This window comes from Trachemys scripta, unplaced genomic scaffold (genome assembly GCF_013100865.1).
Source record: "Trachemys scripta elegans isolate TJP31775 unplaced genomic scaffold, CAS_Tse_1.0 scaffold_26, whole genome shotgun sequence".
Lineage (NCBI taxonomy): Eukaryota > Metazoa > Chordata > Testudines > Emydidae > Trachemys > Trachemys scripta.
This window is the reverse complement of record NW_023260511.1, coordinates 1,878,208-1,898,283: the sequence shown is the minus strand read 5'-3', so window position 1 is coordinate 1,898,283 and position 20,076 is coordinate 1,878,208. Positions and strand designations below refer to the sequence as shown.

Sequence of the window (20,076 nt, the reverse complement as noted above, 5' to 3'; positions counted from 1 at the left end):
CTGGCCTTCTACGTCAAAAGAACTAAACTGTTCAGAAACTTACCATGACTATTCCTGTCTCTTGGAGAAAGATCAAGTGGCTCTGCCATTTTGAAGGAAAGTCTCTCAAAATCAGTTTCTGAATGCATTCACTTTTGCTAATTTCAACATGATTTGCTGCCCACACCAGGGACTCGAACACACTCTATATGACCACTTTCCAGCTCTATAGCTTTCCTGAACAATGTACCTATCACAGACATTTGTAAAGCAGCAACCTGGACATCAGAGGAGTGTATTATGCAATCGCACAAGACTCAACATCAGATGCTATTTTAGGACTGACTGTGTTATCATAATTAACTAATCCAACTCTGAAGCCTCATCCTTCCAATGTGGGGCACTGCTCTAAAGTCACCTAAAGTGGACGCTACTTGAAGAAGAAGAGAAGGTTACTCACCTTGTGCAGTAACTGAAGTTCTTTGAGATGTGTGCCCCTTTGTGTGCTCCACTAGCCACCCTCCTCCCCTCTGCTCCAAGTTCAGACATTGACTCTGCGGTAAAGAAGGTGGTTGGATTGCACATCACTTTATAGCTGTCACTCATGGCGCGAGACGTGGGGAAGCACATGTATGGTCCAATAGGCATTGCTACCAAAAATCTCCAGTCCTATGTACAAGGACGTAAGCACACCTAAAGTGGAGCTCCCATTGGGGGGATACATCTCAAAGAACCTCAGTTACTATAAAAGGAAATGATCTTCTCTTTTGAGGATGCTCTATGGTCTCTGTTATACAGGAAGTCAGATTAGATGATCACAGTGGTCCCTTCTGGCCTTAGAATCTATGAATCTATCACGCACATTGTCTCCCCCTCAATCCCAGAGATCTTCCCCACCAAAGACAATATAGTCTTCAGTGTTTTAGGTATTTACTTACTTACTTCTTGCACCTATCATGACTAAAGCTTCTGTCATTTTCATTAAACATTCATTTGTTTTTCAGAAAATTTGGAGCAGAGAATAAGTAAGTCTATATCATTTTCTTCCCATGTGTTCCACCAATATTCAGGAATGGGGATAATAATGTTTTTATTACCAGACCTCACCCGTTCTCTCTTGCCTTTGATGGAGTCTTTATTTGGGCTGCTTTGTGAAGTGCGTGTATGAGCATTTGCTAGATCTAAGCAGCGCTGCTCGTACATTACTGCATTTTTAAATAGACTCCCCCAATTCCTTTTTGTATCCTCCAAGAACCATAACTCCACTGCAAAGAGACACAGTATCAAAGAAAATGAACACATTGAAAGGACTCTACATTGAAACTTGAAAATGGAATGCAGGCCATGATGTAAATGGTGTCACTGCCTCTGTTGGTAGCAGATCCCATGTTATGGAGGAGCATCATGTGTCATATTCTCCTCCTTCGCTAACTAGTTGTGGCCATGAAGCTTCTTGTTAAATGTATTCAAACAAGAATAGAACAGTGTCTTTCTACTATCTAGGGGGATGGGTACAGGACTAGCCAAGCGATTGAATAGCCAGGGAAGGCTCTGTGCCCCTCACTAGCCATGGCCAATATTTAGTCTGCTCAAGAATGAAAACATCTCATTCACCCTCTTTAATTTGTAACTAAATGGACATACACATAACTGTTCTCTTCTCTTCCCCATTTTTCCTTTGCAGCACAACACCAGGAGGAAATGGGTGAGTTTGCCTAATTCACTGAATAGTTGGTGTCCAAAGACTAAACCCCCCAGTCCCTGCATGGGTTCCAAAATCTACAAATGCAGCAGGAATTTTATTATATGCATGGTTCTGGGTTGGAGAAGAGGAGGGCCCATATATGAGATTGCAGAGACCTGGACCATCGTGGAGCTGAGAACTTACCAACTCTTTGCACAACAGATCAGAAGGATAGAGTTTTAAGGGCAGACAGGGATGAGAGCGAACACATCCATGAGCTCCAGGAACTGAACATATCCACTGTAGGACAAGGGTCTGGATGGGGAGTGCAGCGAGACAGAGTTACTAAAGCTGCGCATGGGCTGTACTAGCTGAGGCCATGCAGAAAATCCATCTCCTGCCTCAGGGATAGGGCTAAAACAGACATCCCCAAGCATCTTCTCTCAAACTGGGAACCCATGTCCTGTGTGGAATATTTGACAATCTCCATGCAATTGAAGTGGCGATAGTTGTACTGGAATGTTTGCTAGAACAGGAAATAGAACCTAGATATTCAAGCTTCCAGTTCAGAGTATTCGCTACTAGACAAAGGGATTGTCACTAAGTTTCCATGGGAATGTGTCTATTAAATATATGTATTCCATTTTAATACAGTGGAAATTATATGTTTTGAATTTACTGAAATGTTTAATTTCTTTCTTCCCCCCCCCCCCGCCCACCCTATATATAGATATAGGAAAGCTTCTGATAAGGTCTCCCACAGTATTCTTGCCAGCAAGTTAAAGAAGTATGGATTGGATGAGTGGACTATAAGGTGGATAGAAAGCTGGCTAGATCATCGGGCTTAACAGGTAGTGATCAACCACTCAATGTCTAGTTGGCTGACAGTATCAAGCAGTTTTCTTCAACATCTTCATTATTGATCTGAATGATGGGTTCGATTCCCCCCTCAGCAAGTTTGCAGGTGACACTAAGCTGGGGGGAGAGGTAGATAAGCTGGAGGGTAGGGATAGGGTCCTTAGTGACCCAGACAAATTGGAGGATTGGGCCAAAAGAAATCTGATGAGGTTTAAAAAGGACAAGTGCAGAGTCCTGCACTTAGGACAGAAATATCCCATGCACTGCTAGAGGCTGGGGATCGATTGGCTAAGAAACCTGCTAAACAGTGGACGAGAAGCTGGATATGAGTCAACAGCATGCCCTTATTGCCAAGAAGGCTAATGGCATATTGTGCTGCATTAGTAGGAGCATTGCCAGCAGATTGAGAGAAATAATTATTCCCCTCTATGCAGCACTGGTGAGGCCACATCTGGAGTATTGCATCCAGTTTTGGGCCCCCCACTACAGAATGAATGTGAACAAATTGGAGAGAGTCCAGCAGAGGACAATGAAAATGATTAGGTGTCTGGGGAACATGACTTATGAGGAGAGGCTGAGGGACCTGGGCTTATTTAGTCTGCAGAAGAGAAGAATGAGAGGGGATTTGATAGCAACCTTCAACTACCTGAAGGGGGGTTCCAAAAAGGTTGGAGCTCGGCTGTTCTCAGTGGTGTTAGATGACAGAACAAGGAGCGATGGTCTCAAATAGCAGTGCGGGAGGTCTAGGTTGGATATTGAGGAAAAATATTTCACTAGGAGGGTGGTGAAGCACTGGAATGGGTTACCTAGGGAGGTGGTAGAATTTTCATCCTTAGAGCTTTTAAGGCCCGGCTTGACAAAGCCCTGACTTGGTTGATTTAGTTGGGGTTGGTCCTGCTTTGAGCAGGGGGTTGGACTGGATGACCTCCTGAGGTGTCTTCCAACCCTAATCTTCTATGATTCTATGATTGTTTTATATAGATATAGATATTTATAGATATATATGTTTAGGGGTTGGCGAAAAAAGAAAGAAATGAAACATTTCAGTAAAGTCAAAACAAACTGTTTCCACTGTAGTAAAATGGAACATTCTGAATTTCCTTTTCAAAATGACTTTTGAGTTATATTTTTGATCATGACCCCCACTGACAGTGACACTCCACTGGAGTCTGGACATTGTCAGCCAATATGGGGAGGGTTGTGAGACAGAACATGAATCTTCATGGGAGCTGGACTTGGACTACAGAATTCAATCTTGAACACAATCAGAATGATGCCAACTTCTCAGGATCCCCAGCTTCATGCAAAACCCACCTCTTTGATTCTGCATTTCCCAATCACTCCCAACTCCTGATCTGATAATGTCATGAAAGCTTTAGCAGAGAAAACAGAGTACATTTTTACCTGGCTTGAAAATTAACCATTTTAATATCATTGCAATATTTCTTGTTCAGAACCCCTGCTGAAGCAAATCAGTTAGTCTGCACCAACTTTGGGTCAGTTACTCCCAGATTCATGAGGGAAATGTTACTCATTAATGTAACATGTGCATCCCTGTGCCTCTTTCTCAGAACAAATCCAAAGACATTGTTAAGGTTCCATTCAATTACACTATGATGTGGGGGCAGCCTGGGGGAGGTAAAAAAAAATTGCATAACTTAATCAAAGACTTGACCTTTCCTTCAATTAATTCAGTGGTAACAATTCCATTGACTAAACTGGCAGCAGAATTGGGACCCCAATTTGACAGCAATACAATACATATATTGAAAAGTGTCCCTTTTTTTCTTTGCTGACAAACTCAAGGAAGATAATGGTAAGTTGGCTTTGAGTTGCGCAGTTTGGAGGGTGAAGGATCAGTCATTTCCCCATTGAGGGAAGTGGAGGAGGCTGGATTTCATTAACTGCTGAGGGGTCAGAACCTTTCTGCTTTTTCAGTGAGCTGGAGGCAAGTACTCTTCGGAAACTGGAACTGAGGAGAGTCTGGAAAATTTTCCTGGATATTGGTCCAGGTTGCATTGTGAGTTTGGGGCTGTTGAGAGGAAATAAATGTTCAAAATCCATTTTTCAATCAAAACAAAGACAAAACCGGAGACATGCAGAGATTTGTCTCCTTTTGCAAACAATGGCAGAAAGGAAAGGTTGAGTTTGGTTTGATTTCTGACATGGTCACACAGAGTAGGGTTTTATCAGTGAAATGTTTAGCAGCTTGTTCTAGATTGCACCAAGCAACCCTCTGTAAGTCTTAAAGAACTCTGTGGGGTTTAATACCCTGCTCCAAGGGGGAACTCTTGAAAGTGAAAGGCCAGATCATCCCCTTGGATTTGAAAACTCTGATGGGAACTTCAAGAGCCTTTCATTGGAACTTCCACTGATGAGGGGATACTCCCCTCACACATCAGAGTTCAGATCCTGTTCCTCTTTCACAGAACACATCCAATGAGACATTGTTAAGATTCCATTCAATGAGACAACCTTATGGGGGCAGCGTAGCTGTGTCAGAAAAAATCTAGCAGTCTTTAATCCAAGACTTGATGCTTTCTTCAATGAATCTAATGGCAAGACTTCCGTTGACTACCCTGCAAGCAGGATCGGGCTAGTAATTTGATAACAATAAAGTACATACTATATATACTCGTTCATTAGCCCCTTCATTTATAAGCCGACCACCCAAAATGGATAGGTAAAAATAGCATAAACTGTATGACCCTTTCATAAGCTGACCCTATATTTCAGGGGTTGGCAAACTTTGGCTCCTGGTCCATTAGAGTAAGCTGCTAGCAAGCCTGGACATTTTGGTTACCTGGAGCCTTCACAGGCACGGAGCCCCTCAGCTCCCAGTGGCCGCAGTTTGCCGTTCCCAGCCAATGGGAGCTGCGGGAAGGGGCTCCATGCCTGCAGACGCTCCAGATAAACAAAATGACAATGTATTAGATATTCAATTCAATGATTCCATAGAGTTTAAAATCATCAAATTTTGGTGTAAAGCCGTTTATAAGCTGACCCTCACTCTTCTATGCGTCACTTTTTAACCAAAAATATTCGGCTTATGAACGAGTATATACGGTATAATGAAAAATGTCCTGTTTGTTTTTCTTTGCAGAAAAACTCAAGGAGGAAAAGGGTAAGTTTGCTCTGACGTGAAGTTTGGAGGGGGAAAGGTCAGTCACTTCCCCACTGAGGGATGTGGAAGAGGCAAGCTTTTTTTAACTGCTGAGAAGTCAGGATCTCTCTGTTTCTATTGTGAGCGGGAGGTGGGTGAAATTTGCAGTTGGGACTCAGGGGAATTTTGGCATTTTTCACTTGGGGGTTGTTTCTCTGTTTGACTGGGGTGCAGTGACGGTGTCAGATTGGGGCTGGTCAGAAGAAAGAAATGTTCATTAACTCAATATGCATCAAAAACAAAGATAGAACAGAGGGTGCATTGTGATGGGGCTGCTTTTGCAAAGCAATGGCAGGAAGGTAAGGGTGAGTGTGGCGGGATCCCTGCAGTGCAGCCTGGGACTGTGGGACTGCTGTACCCCGCTTTAACTCTGGAGACTGAGCTGTGTCTCACAATGCTTTGCTAGTGACAAGCACCAAACCCCTTCAGGTCCTGTTATCACTCAGTACAACAGCATGTGACTATGAAAGTTCTTGCCAAAATGGTTTAGAAAAAGGCTGGGATCTAATATCTCTTGTAGTTTTCTACACAGGGGGATGGGCATGTGACTAGCTCTATAGAATGAATAGTTGGTGAAGGCTCTTTGCTGCTCACCAACATGGCTAATATGTGTGCTATTCAAGAGATAAAATATCACATTCACACTCTACAGCTTGCTAATACATAGAATTACATCAATTATTTTTCTCCTTCTCTTTTATTCCATGATTGTTTTTCAGACAAAATCCAAGAGCAAAAACTTGAGTTTACTGAATAACTATCCAGTCAAGGGACCAAGCCCTGAAGCCCCTTTATGGGCTCTGACAGTGCCATGTGCAGCAGGAATGTTATTATTAGCACTTTGCAGGCAGTCTGGGAAGCAGAGGGACCACGCCAGGGGAACATTTTCGAATCACAGAGCTGAGACCTTGCCAGCTCTCTTTAAATCAGTGGAGTGGGGAGAGATTCAAGAGCTGTGTGGGATGAGCATGAGTTCATCTGCAAGCTCCATGAACAGAACATATCTGCTCCATCACAACACTCTGGATGGGGAGTGCAGAAGGACAGTGTTGCTAGAGCAGTGCCTGGGCTGTAATAGCTGAGGCCATGCAGACACCCCACACCACACCTCAGAGACAGGGGAAAAGGAGATCTATGGAAAATTGAGCACCCAGAGGAGATCCTTGGAAAGTTCTTCTCAGTGCCTGGGTTTACAAGGGAGCTCAGCATTTTGGGTACTGCACCCTTTTCAATCTCTGCCCACGTGTCCCTATGGCTGCTGCTAGGTTCTGACACTTTAGAAAATGGGCCTCAGATGTTGGTGCTGAGCACCTAAAAATCTTATGCTGAATTCTACAGAAAACCTGGCCTTGAATATTTCTGTATCCCACCCCCATCCCCTAGGCTGTAATTCTGTCAGGTTTTATTAACACCCTCCTCTTTCCCATGTGAATTTTTGGCAAAATGATGTGTCAGATCATCCCCTACCATGGGGGAAAAACAGCATCTCGGAACTCCAGCAACCTCTCAATTGGGTGTTTCTGCTGCATCCTGTGGCCAAGGGGAGCAGTGTCTGAACTCTTAGAGGAAATGGGGACCAGTCTGGCCCGACTGTAGAGCCCTAGAGTACATCAGAAATAAAAAGGGACTGTGGATTCAATCCTGCTTTCATTGGCATTAACAGAAGTTTGTCATTAACTTCTTGGGGAGCAGGATCTTAGTCCACTATTTGTGTGTGTCTTTGTGTGTCTTAAGGACAAAAAAGAACTACACATTTAATGAATGAAAATTGTTATTTCTTTCTTGTCATCATTTAGAAAGGCAAGAAGAGTTTCCTGAAGCAGGTAAGATTTCCTGTCCTCTTCCATTAACTATGATCAAATCTCTGTCACAGTGGCTGTGTCTGCTCTTGGAGATAGTTGGGTGATTCCCAGGTCATGTAGACATACTCATGCTAGCTCTTATCTAGCTGGGATGCTCAAAAAAGTTCTGTAGGTGGAGTAGCACAGGCAGTGGGTGCGGCTGCATAGCCTAGTCTCCACAAGTACAAACCCACATGGACCCTCTGGGTACATATTCACAGTGTCTATTCCATGCCACCCTTGCTGCTGCCCATGCTACTTCAGCTATGTCCAAAGCTTCAGGTATGGATGTAGCTCATCTGAAAGTGTGGCTGGCTCATTCTTGTGCAAGTTGCAAAAAGCTGCCACTGCAGGGAAATGTGAAACTTTAATTGTGTTTTGCTCAGTCAACTCAGTTAATCCTCAGGGATTCAGAAATGTAGCCTGTGCTGTCAGGTTTTTGGCAGAAGATTTTGAAGTGTTACATTGCACACATGCATGGATTAGAGGGAGTGTAAGAAGTGGGAGGTAATCTGTGAAGTAGGAATGAGAGCAGCAGAGAAAGCAGGATATGGTCAAATACACAGTTAGATAAATATTAGACTAAAATATTTGGCTCACTGAATATGAACCATAATAAATACAGCTAAATCATGGTGTTCATGATGTTAGTAAGTCAGGTACCCAATTGTAAAGTCCATTTTCACATTCTAAAGAGAAAAACTGCAAGTGGTGACTGATAAAGTTTATTCTTTTGCAGAGCAACTGCAGAGAGAAATTGGTGAGTTTGCATGGATTTCTAAGCAGTATCACCCTGTTTTTATTTCCCGGAAGTATGATGTATATATCCTGTATTTGTAAACCTCAGTACCGCTCCCAAAATTATCCATTATACATCAGCAGGCTGTAAACTGTCAGTTCTGTGAGGTACCTTTGTTTTCTTATGTAAACCTATTGAAACTGATGTGGCAAATACATCGTTTATTCAATCTGTAGCCTTGGACTCAAAGGCTTATACCTCCCTAAAATCAAAGTAGGAACATAATAAAGACTTGCTTCCCATTGAACATGGAGTCCAATCGTATGTCTCTGCTCTAACATTCAAAGCTTCCCATAGGATGTGCCCTGTTAACTGGGAGTTGCTTCCCTCCTTGTGACCACAACCCCCTCTGACACCTACATTCCACTTGTGAGACGGAATAGGAACCTGTATGGGAGCTGGACTTGGACTACAGAACTCAAACCTGCACAAAATCAGAATGGCCCCACCTCTGAGGATCCATGCAAAACCCAGCTCTTAGATTCTGCTTTTCCCAATAGCTTCCCAAACCTGCATAATTAGTGTGACATATCTCATAATGTAATGAAAGATTTAGCAGGAAAATAAAGTACATTTTCCCTAGTTTGAAAAATAACTATTTTGATGTCATTGCAACATTTCTTGTTCAGAAGCCTGGCCTAACCAAATCAGGAAGTTTGCACACACTGTGTATTAGTTAGTCAGATGGATGAGGAAAATGTTACTGCTTCATGGAACATATGCAGTCCCTGTGCCTCTTTCACAGAACAAACCCAAGGAGACATTGTTAAGGTTCCATTCAATTATACAATCATGTGGGGGCAGCAAAAGAGGCCAACAGAGGAGCATTGAGTGTCATTCACCACTTTTACTGATGAGTTATTTTTTTTAAAGAAAGAATAGAATCCTGTCTTTCTACTATCTAGGGAGATGAGCACGGGACTAGCCAACAGATTGAATAGCTAGTGAAGGCTCTGTGCCCCTCAGTAATCATCAATATTCATGCTACTCAAGAAAGAAAGGATCTCATTCACCCTCTTCAATTTATAACTCAATGGACAGACACTGAACTGTTATCTTCTCCTCCCATTTTTCTTTTGCAGAGGAACTCCAGGGAGTACAGGTGAGTGTGCCTAGATTACCGTATAGTTATAGTCCAAAGATGATCAAACCCTGTGGCCCCCTGCATGGTTTCCAAGGGGCCCCAGCTGCAGAAGGGATGCTCTCATTGCACAGCCCATGGATCTGGGAAGGGGAGGGTCTGTGTAGGTGACTCTGGAATTGTGATATGTCATGGAGCTGAGACCTCACCAGCACTTTGCAAAGAAAATCAGAGGGGGAGAGGTTCAAGGGCAGTTGGGCATGAGAGAAAAAACATCCACATGTCCAGGAACTGAACATATCCACTGAATAAAAAACTCTGGATGGGGAGTGCTGCAGGAGAGAGTCACTAGTGCTATGCCCAGGCTTGTAGTAGCTGAGGCCATGCAGACACTCCACCACATGCCTCAGGGATGGAGGGAGAATAGTCTTCCCCAATCAACTTCCATAAAACTAGGAGATCACGTCCTCTGGAGAGGACCCAGAGGAGGTTCTTTGACAATCCCCCTGCAAGGGAAGTGGTGATGGCCACACAGGAATGTTTGCTAGAGCAAGAAATAGAACCTAGCTATTCTGGTCCAGTGTATTCACTACTAGACCAAGATGTTGGCAGAAACTTTGCATGAGACTGTGTCTATTTTGAAAAAAAGGGGGGGGATGGAAAGAAAAGAAACAAAACCATTTCAGTAGCGTCAAATCTCTATTTCCTCTGTATTAAAATGGAACATTCTGATTTTTACTTTCAAAATGACTTTTCCTGTATTTTTTCTGAGCTTGACCCTAGTCCTCTTTCACAGAACAATTCCAAGGAGACATTGTTAAGGTTTCATTCCGTTACCCAGTCATGTGGGGGTAGCGTAGGTGTTTCAAAAAAACAAAATGAAACCAAAAAAGTAGCATTACTGAATCCAAGACTTGACCATTCATTCAATGATTTCAGTGGGAAGACTTCTGTTTGGTATCCTGGGAGCAAGATTGGGCCCTTAATTTGATAACAATAAAGCGAATATATTGAAATGTGTCCAGTTCATTTTTCATTGCAGCCAAACTCAAGGAAGAAAAGGGTAAGTTGTCTTTGACTTCTCCATTTTGGAGGGGGAACAGTCAGTCATTTCCCATCCAGGGAAGTGTGAGGGGCAGGATTTCATTAACTGCTGAGGGTCAACATCTTTTGCAATGAGTGGGAAATGAGTGAGTTTTGTAATCTGGACTGAAGTGAGTCTGGGAAATTTTCACTGGGAGGTTGTCTCTCTGGTAGGTCAGGGCTGAGGTGTGAGACTGGGGCAATTGAGAGGAAAGTAATGTTTATTAACCCAATTTTCAGCACAAGCAAAGACAAATAGGTGACATGTGGGGGGGGGGTGTCTCCTTTTGCAAAGCAATGGCTAGATGGCAAGGGTGAGTTTGCTTTGACTTCTGAGATGATCACACAGAGAGTGAGATTTTATCAGGGAAATGATTAGCAGCTAGTTCTAGAGTGCGCCAAGCTACCCTCAGTAAGTCTTAAACCACTCTGTGCGGTTTAATACCCTGTCCCAAGGGGGAACACTTGATAATGAAGGGCCAGAACATCCTCTTGGATGGGAAACCTCTGCTGGGAACTTCACGGGCCTTTCATTGTATCCTCCATTTATAGGGAGTGTTCTCCCCTCACACAGCAGAGTGAAGAGAGTCCTGGAATCACGACAAAGCTAAAAAGTCTGCCGGAAGCCAGGCCTCATGCTCAGGGGTCTTGTGCTTTCTGCCAGATGAGTGTCCTGGCCTCCCCTGACAGGCTTCAGCTGGTCAGGCTTCCGTCTGCCGGTGGGGAGCCGAAGATGCGTCCAGAGGGAGCGTCCCTGAAGAGCCACTCCCGAGAAGTCCAATTACCTCAAACTTTTCCCCCTTATTTATATATTAGTAATACAGTGACATATCCCTTAAAGAAAACTTGCTAAGCAAGCAGGGTTAAAAGGTCAGACACCTTAGGATTGCCAATTAACCAGAGATTTTTTTTTTCAGCGTGTCCATGCCTTTGGGCCCTGACAAACATTCCTGGGGGCACATATAAATAGACTTCTTGTTTTTCTAAAATACACGCATCAGCAATTTTAACACTCTTAGCAGGAAGGTCGCGGGTCAAGCTGCCCTGTCTGTGGCACCTGAAACCCACGCCCCTCCTGTCTGGTTACACTGAGGCCGCTGCATGACCAATTTATGACCTGCTGACTTAGGTATTCTGTTAGCAATAAGCAAGAATGGTTCAGTATGGCCTGCTAACTTGACTACTGTTAGCAACACTCAATAGTAGTTTAGGCACTTTACTGGTTTGCCAAAATCTCCCCCGAACAGTCCCCTCCTAAAAGGGCGTCCTTCATACAAGGGGTCCTTTACATGGTCGCTGTTACACTTTACCTGGATGCACCTGAGTTGAGATCCAATGAAAGCTCAAGGCTCTCAGCCGAGACTGAGCAAATGATTTTCTTGTTGGCATCCCATACTCAGCACACCAGCATAGCAACTAACAAGCGGTCACTTTAGCCTACCCTCTCAGTTGAGGGAGGGGTGACAAGTTCAATATGTTCCCTTCCTGGGGGTACGAGTGTCCGTGGCAGTAACCACTGACACATCTGTCGGGGGACTTGCAATCACTGGATTTTGCGGCAGGTCAAGCATGTCATTAGGCTGGTAACAAGAACCACTACTAATTGGCACCCCAAGATTGCTATTATAGGGTGTAGGGCCAAATTCAGGACACCTGTACCAGTGGGGGACCATCCCAATAACACTTCCCACCAGTGGTGTGACAGGACTTGGCCAATTCTTGCAAGTACCCATTTAATTTCATTGGCATTATGATGCACGGTAACCTGCACCCTTCCTGTTTTGCAGTATGTAACTGGTTCTGTAAATCAGGGTGTACAAGTAATGTTTGTAAAGCAGTTAAATACATTCCAAGGGGCACAGGTTTTACAATAGAATACAAAATATAAAACACTTTTAACTGGCTATACTTAAATTCAGGTACATGAAATTCAAAATCACATCCCCTAATTGCTACAATATGACGAAAACATTTATTCTTATAAGGATTATTATTTACTTTATGCACAAAATTAACAAGAAGCATAGGACACCAATTTCTAAGAGATACACAATAATTTTCTAAATACACAAACACAGAATTATTACTTACAAATGGGTTAATAACATAATGGCATTTTCCTTCAGCTATTTCCGAACATACATTCTGAGGTTGGAGGGCATTTTTGTTACATTCATATTCAATTCCAGGTTCTTTTAAACAGACTTCTAAGTCTACTGTTTTCTAATTTTGATCATCTTTTACCACCCACACTCTGTGATCGATAGGTTCCATTACAGTCTGATTAATATTGAGGCCTAAAGCCACAATGGGAGAAATCCATTTTATTTCTGCTTGGGATATTAGCAAAACAGAGACCGTGATTTTCTCTAACTCTTGATTATAGGTGAAATTTTCCATTTTCCACCAGGCTTGTAACTCTCTTTCAGTTTGGGTGGAATTTTTCCAAATGATGCTTCTGATTTCTACTGGGAGCACCCCATTCATACCATCACAAATCATATATTTTACTACATCAATCATCCATACTTGCATTTGCATACATGCCATAGCTAAAGAAGTATTAGCTAGCAAAATGCCAACAGCCTGCAAGAGGTGGCGATGGTCTCCCTTGATCACACTGTATAGGTAAGTAAATAAGGAATAAATATTTGACCTCAAGCTAAATTTTAACCCAAAATACCCTCCTCTTTCCTCGTGAACCAACCAATCCATCTTCCCTTGTTCTTCCCTAAACCTCATGCAAGCAAACAAGACTAAACACTCTGGACATCAGATGAGCATTAGCGTTCTTCCTTGAGAGAACCAAGATCTTCAGATAGTCACCAAGACTTTATATTACAACTTTGGAACGATCTAAAAGTTCCTCAGTTTCCAAGCAGATACTGTGTAAATGGATTTCTCAATGCATCCATTTTTGCTACCAACAGGAGGATATACAACCTCAACTGGGGATCCAATACCACTCCACCAGGTTATTATCCACCTCAGTAGCTTTTCTCAACAAGGTACCAATCAAGGACATATGTAAAGCAGCCACATGGCCATCTGCACACACATTTACAAAACACCATGTGATAGATCAGAACTCAAGATTGGACGCATTGGTAGGATTTACTGTATTATCATCAATTTCCCACGCAACTCTGAATCCCCTTTGGTCCACAGAGGGACACTGTTTGACAGTCACCTGGAGAACCCACAGGGACACTCTGAAAGAAGAAGAGAAGGTTGCTCACTCTGTGCAGTAACTGAGGCGCTTTTAATGGTGTCCCTGTGGGTGCTCCACTACCCATCCTCCTCCTCTCTACTTCAGAGTTCAATCTATGGACCAAGTGGTAGAGAAGGAACTGTGAGGCATCTGGTCATGCGGCACTAGATAGGCGCCAACAAAGGCATGAGACGGGGAGACTGGCAGTCTGGATAGTCAGAGGGAGAGATCTAGACACATCCCATCTTCCTCTGCATACAGACTTCCTGAAGGAGAACCATTCAAGGAGCTGTCATAACTATAAAGGGAACGGTAACAGCTCTCCTGTGTACAGTACTATAAAATGCCTCCTGGCCAGAGACTCCAAAATCCTTTTACCTGTAGAGGGTTAAGAAGCTCGGGTAACCTGGCTGACATCTGACCCAAAGGACCAATAAGGGGACAAGATAGTTTCAAATCTGGGGGGGGGGGCTTTTGTTTGTGCTCTTTGTTTTGGGGGTTGTTCGCTCTTGGGACGGAGAGGGACCAGACATCAATCCAGGTTCTCCACATCTTTCTGAACAAGTCTCTCATATTTCAAACTTGTAAGTAAATAGCCAGGCAAGGCATATTAGTTTTCCTTTGTTTTCTCAACTTGTAAATGTACCTTTTACTAGAGTGTTTATCTCTGTTTGCTGTACTTTGAACCTGAGGCTAGAGGGGAGTCCTCTGAGCTCTTTAAGTTTGATTACCCTGTAAAGTTATTTTCCATACTGATTTTACAGAGATGATTTTTACCTTTTTCTTTAATTAAAAGCCTTCTTTTTAAGAACCTGATTGATTTTTCCTTGTTTTAGATCCAAGGGGATTGGATCTGTATTCACCAGGAGTTGGTGGGAGGGAGGAGGGGGAATGGTTAATTTCTCCTTGTTTTAAGATCCAAAGGATTTGGATCTGTATTCACCAGGGAATTGGTGAAAGGTTTCTCAAGGCTTCCCAGGGAAGGGAATTAGCTTTGGGAATGGTGGCAGCGGACCAGATCTAAGATGGTAGTTAAGCTTAGAAGTTTTCATGCAGAGCCACACATTTGTACCCTTAAGTTCAAAGTGGGGAAGCAGCCTTGACAGGAGCAGGAGGAGAAACTAGAGGAGGAAGCTTCACCTCTAACCAACATCTCATCATCTTCACTGGATGAGGCAGTCATGCCAACCCCCTCCACCCCCAACATCTCCTGATGATTTCAAACAATTTCAAGAACTGCTCCAATGAATAGCGGATTCTCTCCAGGTCAAATTGGAGGAAATGTAAGAATCACAACACAAGTCACTGGACGTGTTGCAGATCTCTACATCAGCCAAGGTCATACTTCCTATCAATGAGACCCTATTAAATCCAGCCAAAGTGGTCTGGCAGCCATTATACCTCCCATATGTCAGAGAACTGACAAAAAACATTATGTCCCCTCAAAGGACATGGACTCTTTCACATCCCACGCCAAACTCAATGGTGTTCAATGCAGTGAATGAAAGGGGGAGACAATATCACTCCAAGATGACCACCTGTGCTAAAGACTGGAGGAGGATAGATTTGTTTGGATGTAAGGTGTACTCATCGGCAACTCTACAATTCAGAATTTCATATTATGAACAGCTTATGTCAAAGTATAGTCTCACAAACTCCTCTAAGTTAAGCAAATTTATTGAATACATTCTGGAGGACAAAAAGGAACAGTTCCAGGCAATCATAGTGGCGGGTCAACTACTGGCATGGATGGCACTACAATCATCCTTGGCTGTGCCTGACACAGCTGCTTTGTCCACAGCAACATCAATGGTCATGAGATGGGGCTTCATGGCTACACCTGTTAGGATTCCTGAAGGAAGGGCAAGCCACAGTAGAGGATCTCCCATTCAAAGCTCCAAACTATTCACCAAGCAGACTGATGAATCCCTCCATTCCCTAAAGGATTCAAAAGCAACATTGAAACCACTCAGCAGTTATACACAGCACCGAGAGAAAACTGGGTAGATCCCACCCTACCCTGAGATCTTGACCTCTGGCTTTCCTCCCACCTCAACGACACTATGACCTGCAGTGGAGATTACAGAGATCTCCTTCTACACATAGACAGCTCTCATCACAATTGTCTACATCTTACATGTCTGTTTAAAGAAATGTTTGGGGGGAAAGAAAAACAAAGCATTTCAGTAAGGTCAAAACTTTCCTTTTTTTGACTGCATTGAAATGGAAATTTTTGATTTTTTCCCCCAGCATTTTATTCATATTGAAAATTTCAAAATGAGAACAAAATGTTTCAATTTTTATCAAAACAGAATGTTTTGGTAGACCTGAACATTATTGAGGAAATTTCAAAAATTTTTGTTTTCATTCGTTTCAAAAGAAAAAAAAACTAATTCTAATGGAATTTCCCATGAAATGAAAATTCTGGTTTCTGCCCAGCTCTAACTAAATCATGTTCTCAGCCTCTCTCTTATATGGCCAGTTTTTATATCTGTACCTCAGTGTGTGATGTCTGTTTCCATAACTCTAACTTTCCATTGAAATCAATACGAATTTTAAGTGAATTGTCATTATGAGGCCTTGTGAATGAAATCTGGTCCAACACTTGTTCATTTGTATTAGATGAAGCTGGGTCAGAACATTTTTCTACTTACTCTGATTTCTCTGTTATTTATTCTGTGCTCATCTTCATGCATTCTGAACACATTGTAATTTCTAATAGTAAACATTTCAAAGTTGCTTTGTCTTTCTCCCTAGCTATGATATCTTGCCTATTTGGTTATTAGTTTTGGATGGATGGTTTGGTTTTCCTTTTTTAACTGAGGAAATGCACAGGTCAGAGCAATGGTTCATATATTTCAGTCTGAAGATGATGAGCTCCAGAGTGGTATTTTCAATAAACTGACACTCTGGACTCAATCTTGCTCCCATTGAAGTCAAAAGGTACTTGGAATGAGCTTCAGTGCTTGTGGACTTCGACTGGCTCTAATCAGGATCTTTCTGCTTTTGCAATGAGAGGAAGATGGGTAAGTTTTGCAGCTGAGATTCAGAGCTGTAGAGTATTTTCCACTGGCAGGTGGCCTCTCAAATGCTATAGCATGGAAACTGGTGCAGTTTCTTTTGTGACAAGTATCAGAGGGGTAGCCGTGTTAGTCTGGATCACGAAAGCTTATGCTCCGATACATCTGTTAGTCTTTAAGGTGCCACAGGACTCTTTGTTGCTTTCTTTTGTGAAACATTTTCAGACCCTCTCCCTCCTATGAGTGTTTTATAGGGTCTGCTGTTCCAGAACCAAAGTGTGTGTGTGTGTGGGGGGGGTGTCCCCTCCCCCCATATGGAAGGAGGTATAAACATGTTTTCTGTTCTGTTGCCCCTTTTCTTGGTACTCAAAGCTCCTTCTTCAGATCCATGGAACTGTATGTAAAGAAAGAAAGCCGGGGGCTGGGCTGGGTATGTGTGAGGATTATGCACCTTTATCCCCTTCACCCCAAGAGAGAGTCTCCATAAAACACAATCCTGTTCACAGAATCTTTAATTTTTTAACTATTAGTTCTGTTTGGGGTGGTTGCAGATGTGTATTCCTCTCAGGTGTGTTTGTGCCAAGCGCACTGGCACTGGAGATTTTCCCCCTAGCAGTACCTGTCAGGGCAGTGCATGTGCGCAACACCTCCTTTTGGCCTCTCAGGAGGCTATATAAGGGCAGCACTGTCCCGACCCCATCAGTTCCTTCCTAATGCCACTGGCCTTAGCTGGAGCTCCCTATGAGCATTCTCTCCTCACATTGTTTCTCTGCATCACGCTGTGTCGCTGAGTTTTCACTTTGTAAATAGTTTTTTAATAGTTGTCCGAGATAGAACCTACAGTCTAATTTAGATTTAGCGTAGTTTTTATAGTTATCTGTTTTTAGTGGTTTGTGGTGCCCAACAACAAGGGCTATGCACTTTTCTCCAGCAGGAGTGCTGCCAGCTTTTCCGCCGCCCTAGGCGGCAGAAGGTCCCACCCCAAAATGCCATCCCCCCCACAGAGGTCACCTAATGGGTTACGCCAGGCTTCAGTGTTGCCCGTCATGTGGGGTCTCTATCCCCAACTGTGACACACACACTCGCTGTTTGCTCTGCCCAGGAGTGAGTCACATTACAGAGAGTTGCTCTTTTAAAAAGAGAACACAGATCACAAGGAGACCTTATCTGAAGCAGCAGTTGGTGGAGCGAGCCATGAGGCCTGTGCTGGAATCAGGACCCTCCACAGCCTCTGGGTCTAACCACCCTCAGCTGCCTTCCACCTCTGAAGTGGCAGACGACAGACCCTGGGACTCTGATTCTCCCTCAAAAAGGGAGGTCGTTCTATGTCTCAGGAACCACCTGGAAAGAGGACTCTCAAGACAGATTGGGGAAAGGGGGGATTCATCATCTCCATCCTCAAAGACAGCCTTGAGATGACTGCATGGTACCCAAGGTGGTAACCAGGTACCCAGGGTTGTATCGGGCAGTTGGTCTGTCACCCTGGTACTGGGGTGTAAGTTTTATGGTATCATACTGTTGACTCTGGATCCATCTGGGGAACGGCTGTTGAATCCAGTACCTACAGACACAGGTGTGGCACTGCCTTTTTTGGTGCCTTCAACCCTTCAGGTCCACATGGCAGGAATGGACTTGCTTTGTTTGTCCATGCCAACCTCACCACTACCTCAGGAGTCAGCGGGACTATCAATACCATCTGCTATTCCAGGCCCTTCAACTTCTTCAATTAAGTCCAATGTGGATGCAATCAACATTCTTGGTACCGGTGATTCAACAGACACTATCTTCAGCACAGAGATAGGGAGAGGACAGTCCCCACCCCCCCACACTCAAAAAATAGGGCACCCATATCCTCTGCAGAGCATCCAAGATTCCTCTCCTTCTATGTGGAAGAAGGGCTCAGATAGCTCTGCAGAGCTGCAGTTCCTTACCTGGATCTCAAAGCCCCTTGAACTCCACACTTTTCTCCATTCCACATAAATATCTGTAAGATTAATCATCCAAACCATAAACCATCATTACAGTAAATTCTTCCAGCTGTCTGGCTATCAATTTCTTTAGCTCTTTTTAAATTTAAGTCATCATGGATTTTGCAGAATTTAATTCATTTACTGGGTAATCTTTGATGCATGGTACCAAGGAAAACACTGAACAAGAATTTAAAAGGCTGAAATAATTGTTTTTGTTTTTTTTCCAGATGAAATGAAGAAGGAATTCGGTGAGTGAAGACCTATGTACACCCTTGCTGGTGTCCCCACTCCCATTGCTTGGATATTTGGAGAGAGGGGCCATTTTTCCTGTCTCTCCTCCATCTCCCTGGATGCTTCTGATGGAGAAGGGGATCCTGACAGTCCATGTTCTTCCCCATCCATAGCAGGGAATAAAGGTGCTCCAGGCAGACACATTGCAGCTCCCCACACTGCTCACACATACCAGGCAGCACGGGAGATGTGTCCTGATCCCTGTTTGTCTCAGCCTGAGGGGTGGGACAGACCCACTGTCTCCTTGACAGCCATGGGGTCCAAAACACTTCAGTAGCCACAGCTGGAGTGTCACTGATTTAGAGTACGTCTGCACAGCAGCTGGGGTGTGTAATTCCCAGTGCAAGTAGACAGACACCTGCCAGCTCTGCTCAAGCTAGCATGCTAAAAATAGCAGTGTAAGTGCAGTGAGACAAGTAACAGCTCAGAGTAGCTGCATGAGTACGTACGTAGGGGTCAGGTGGAATTGTACTCATGCAGCTAACCCGAGCCAGTGTGGTCACTGTGCTATTTTTAGTGCACTAATTCAAACAGAGCTGGCACATATATGTCTACCCATGCTGGTCTTACACCTCCCAGTTGCAATGTAGACACATGTTGGAGGGAATTGTCCTTCTATGTCCTGCCTAGTAGGAGCTGGATTGCTGTGAATACAGCCTCTGGTGGTTGGAAACACTGTGTGTGTGGACGGGAAGGTTCATTTTCTGTTCAAGTGATAGGGGAATGTGTAAGAGGGAGTTAGAAACAGATCAAAGCCCAGGAGAGCAGGGAACATGGGGAGGTGACGCATTGACTGGAGGTTCAAGACAGACAGAGCAGATTTCAGCCAGAGCAGGACTTCTATCCTGGTTTCTAATCTTAGCTCAGAACAAGCAACATGCATGTGTGTTTGTGTGAGAGAGAGATTGAGCATTCAAGGACCATGTTTGTTTATATTAACTCCTGCAAAAGGAATCACCCCCTACTCCATCTGGCATCCTCCCTTGCCCTCAGTCTGGAACTTCCCTGCTGCTGGAGGGAGGAAGTCTACTCTCTTAATTCAATGTCTGTTGTTTTCTTACTTTCATTTCAGACTGGAGAAGGGCTTGGAACAATT

General features: G+C 43.6%; 1 long non-coding RNA gene across 1 annotated transcript; it reads left to right on the top strand.

The window, feature by feature from the left end:
* Nucleotides 1–7,480: 7,480 nt before the first annotated feature.
* On the top strand, nt 7,481–19,067 carry LOC117870369. Its single transcript, XR_004643974.1, has 5 exons — nt 7,481–7,507; nt 8,265–8,285; nt 9,407–9,426; nt 10,448–10,468; nt 18,917–19,067. It is a non-coding gene; the product is annotated as an uncharacterized LOC117870369 (long non-coding RNA).
* The last annotated feature ends 1,009 nt before the right edge of the window (nt 19,068–20,076 follow it).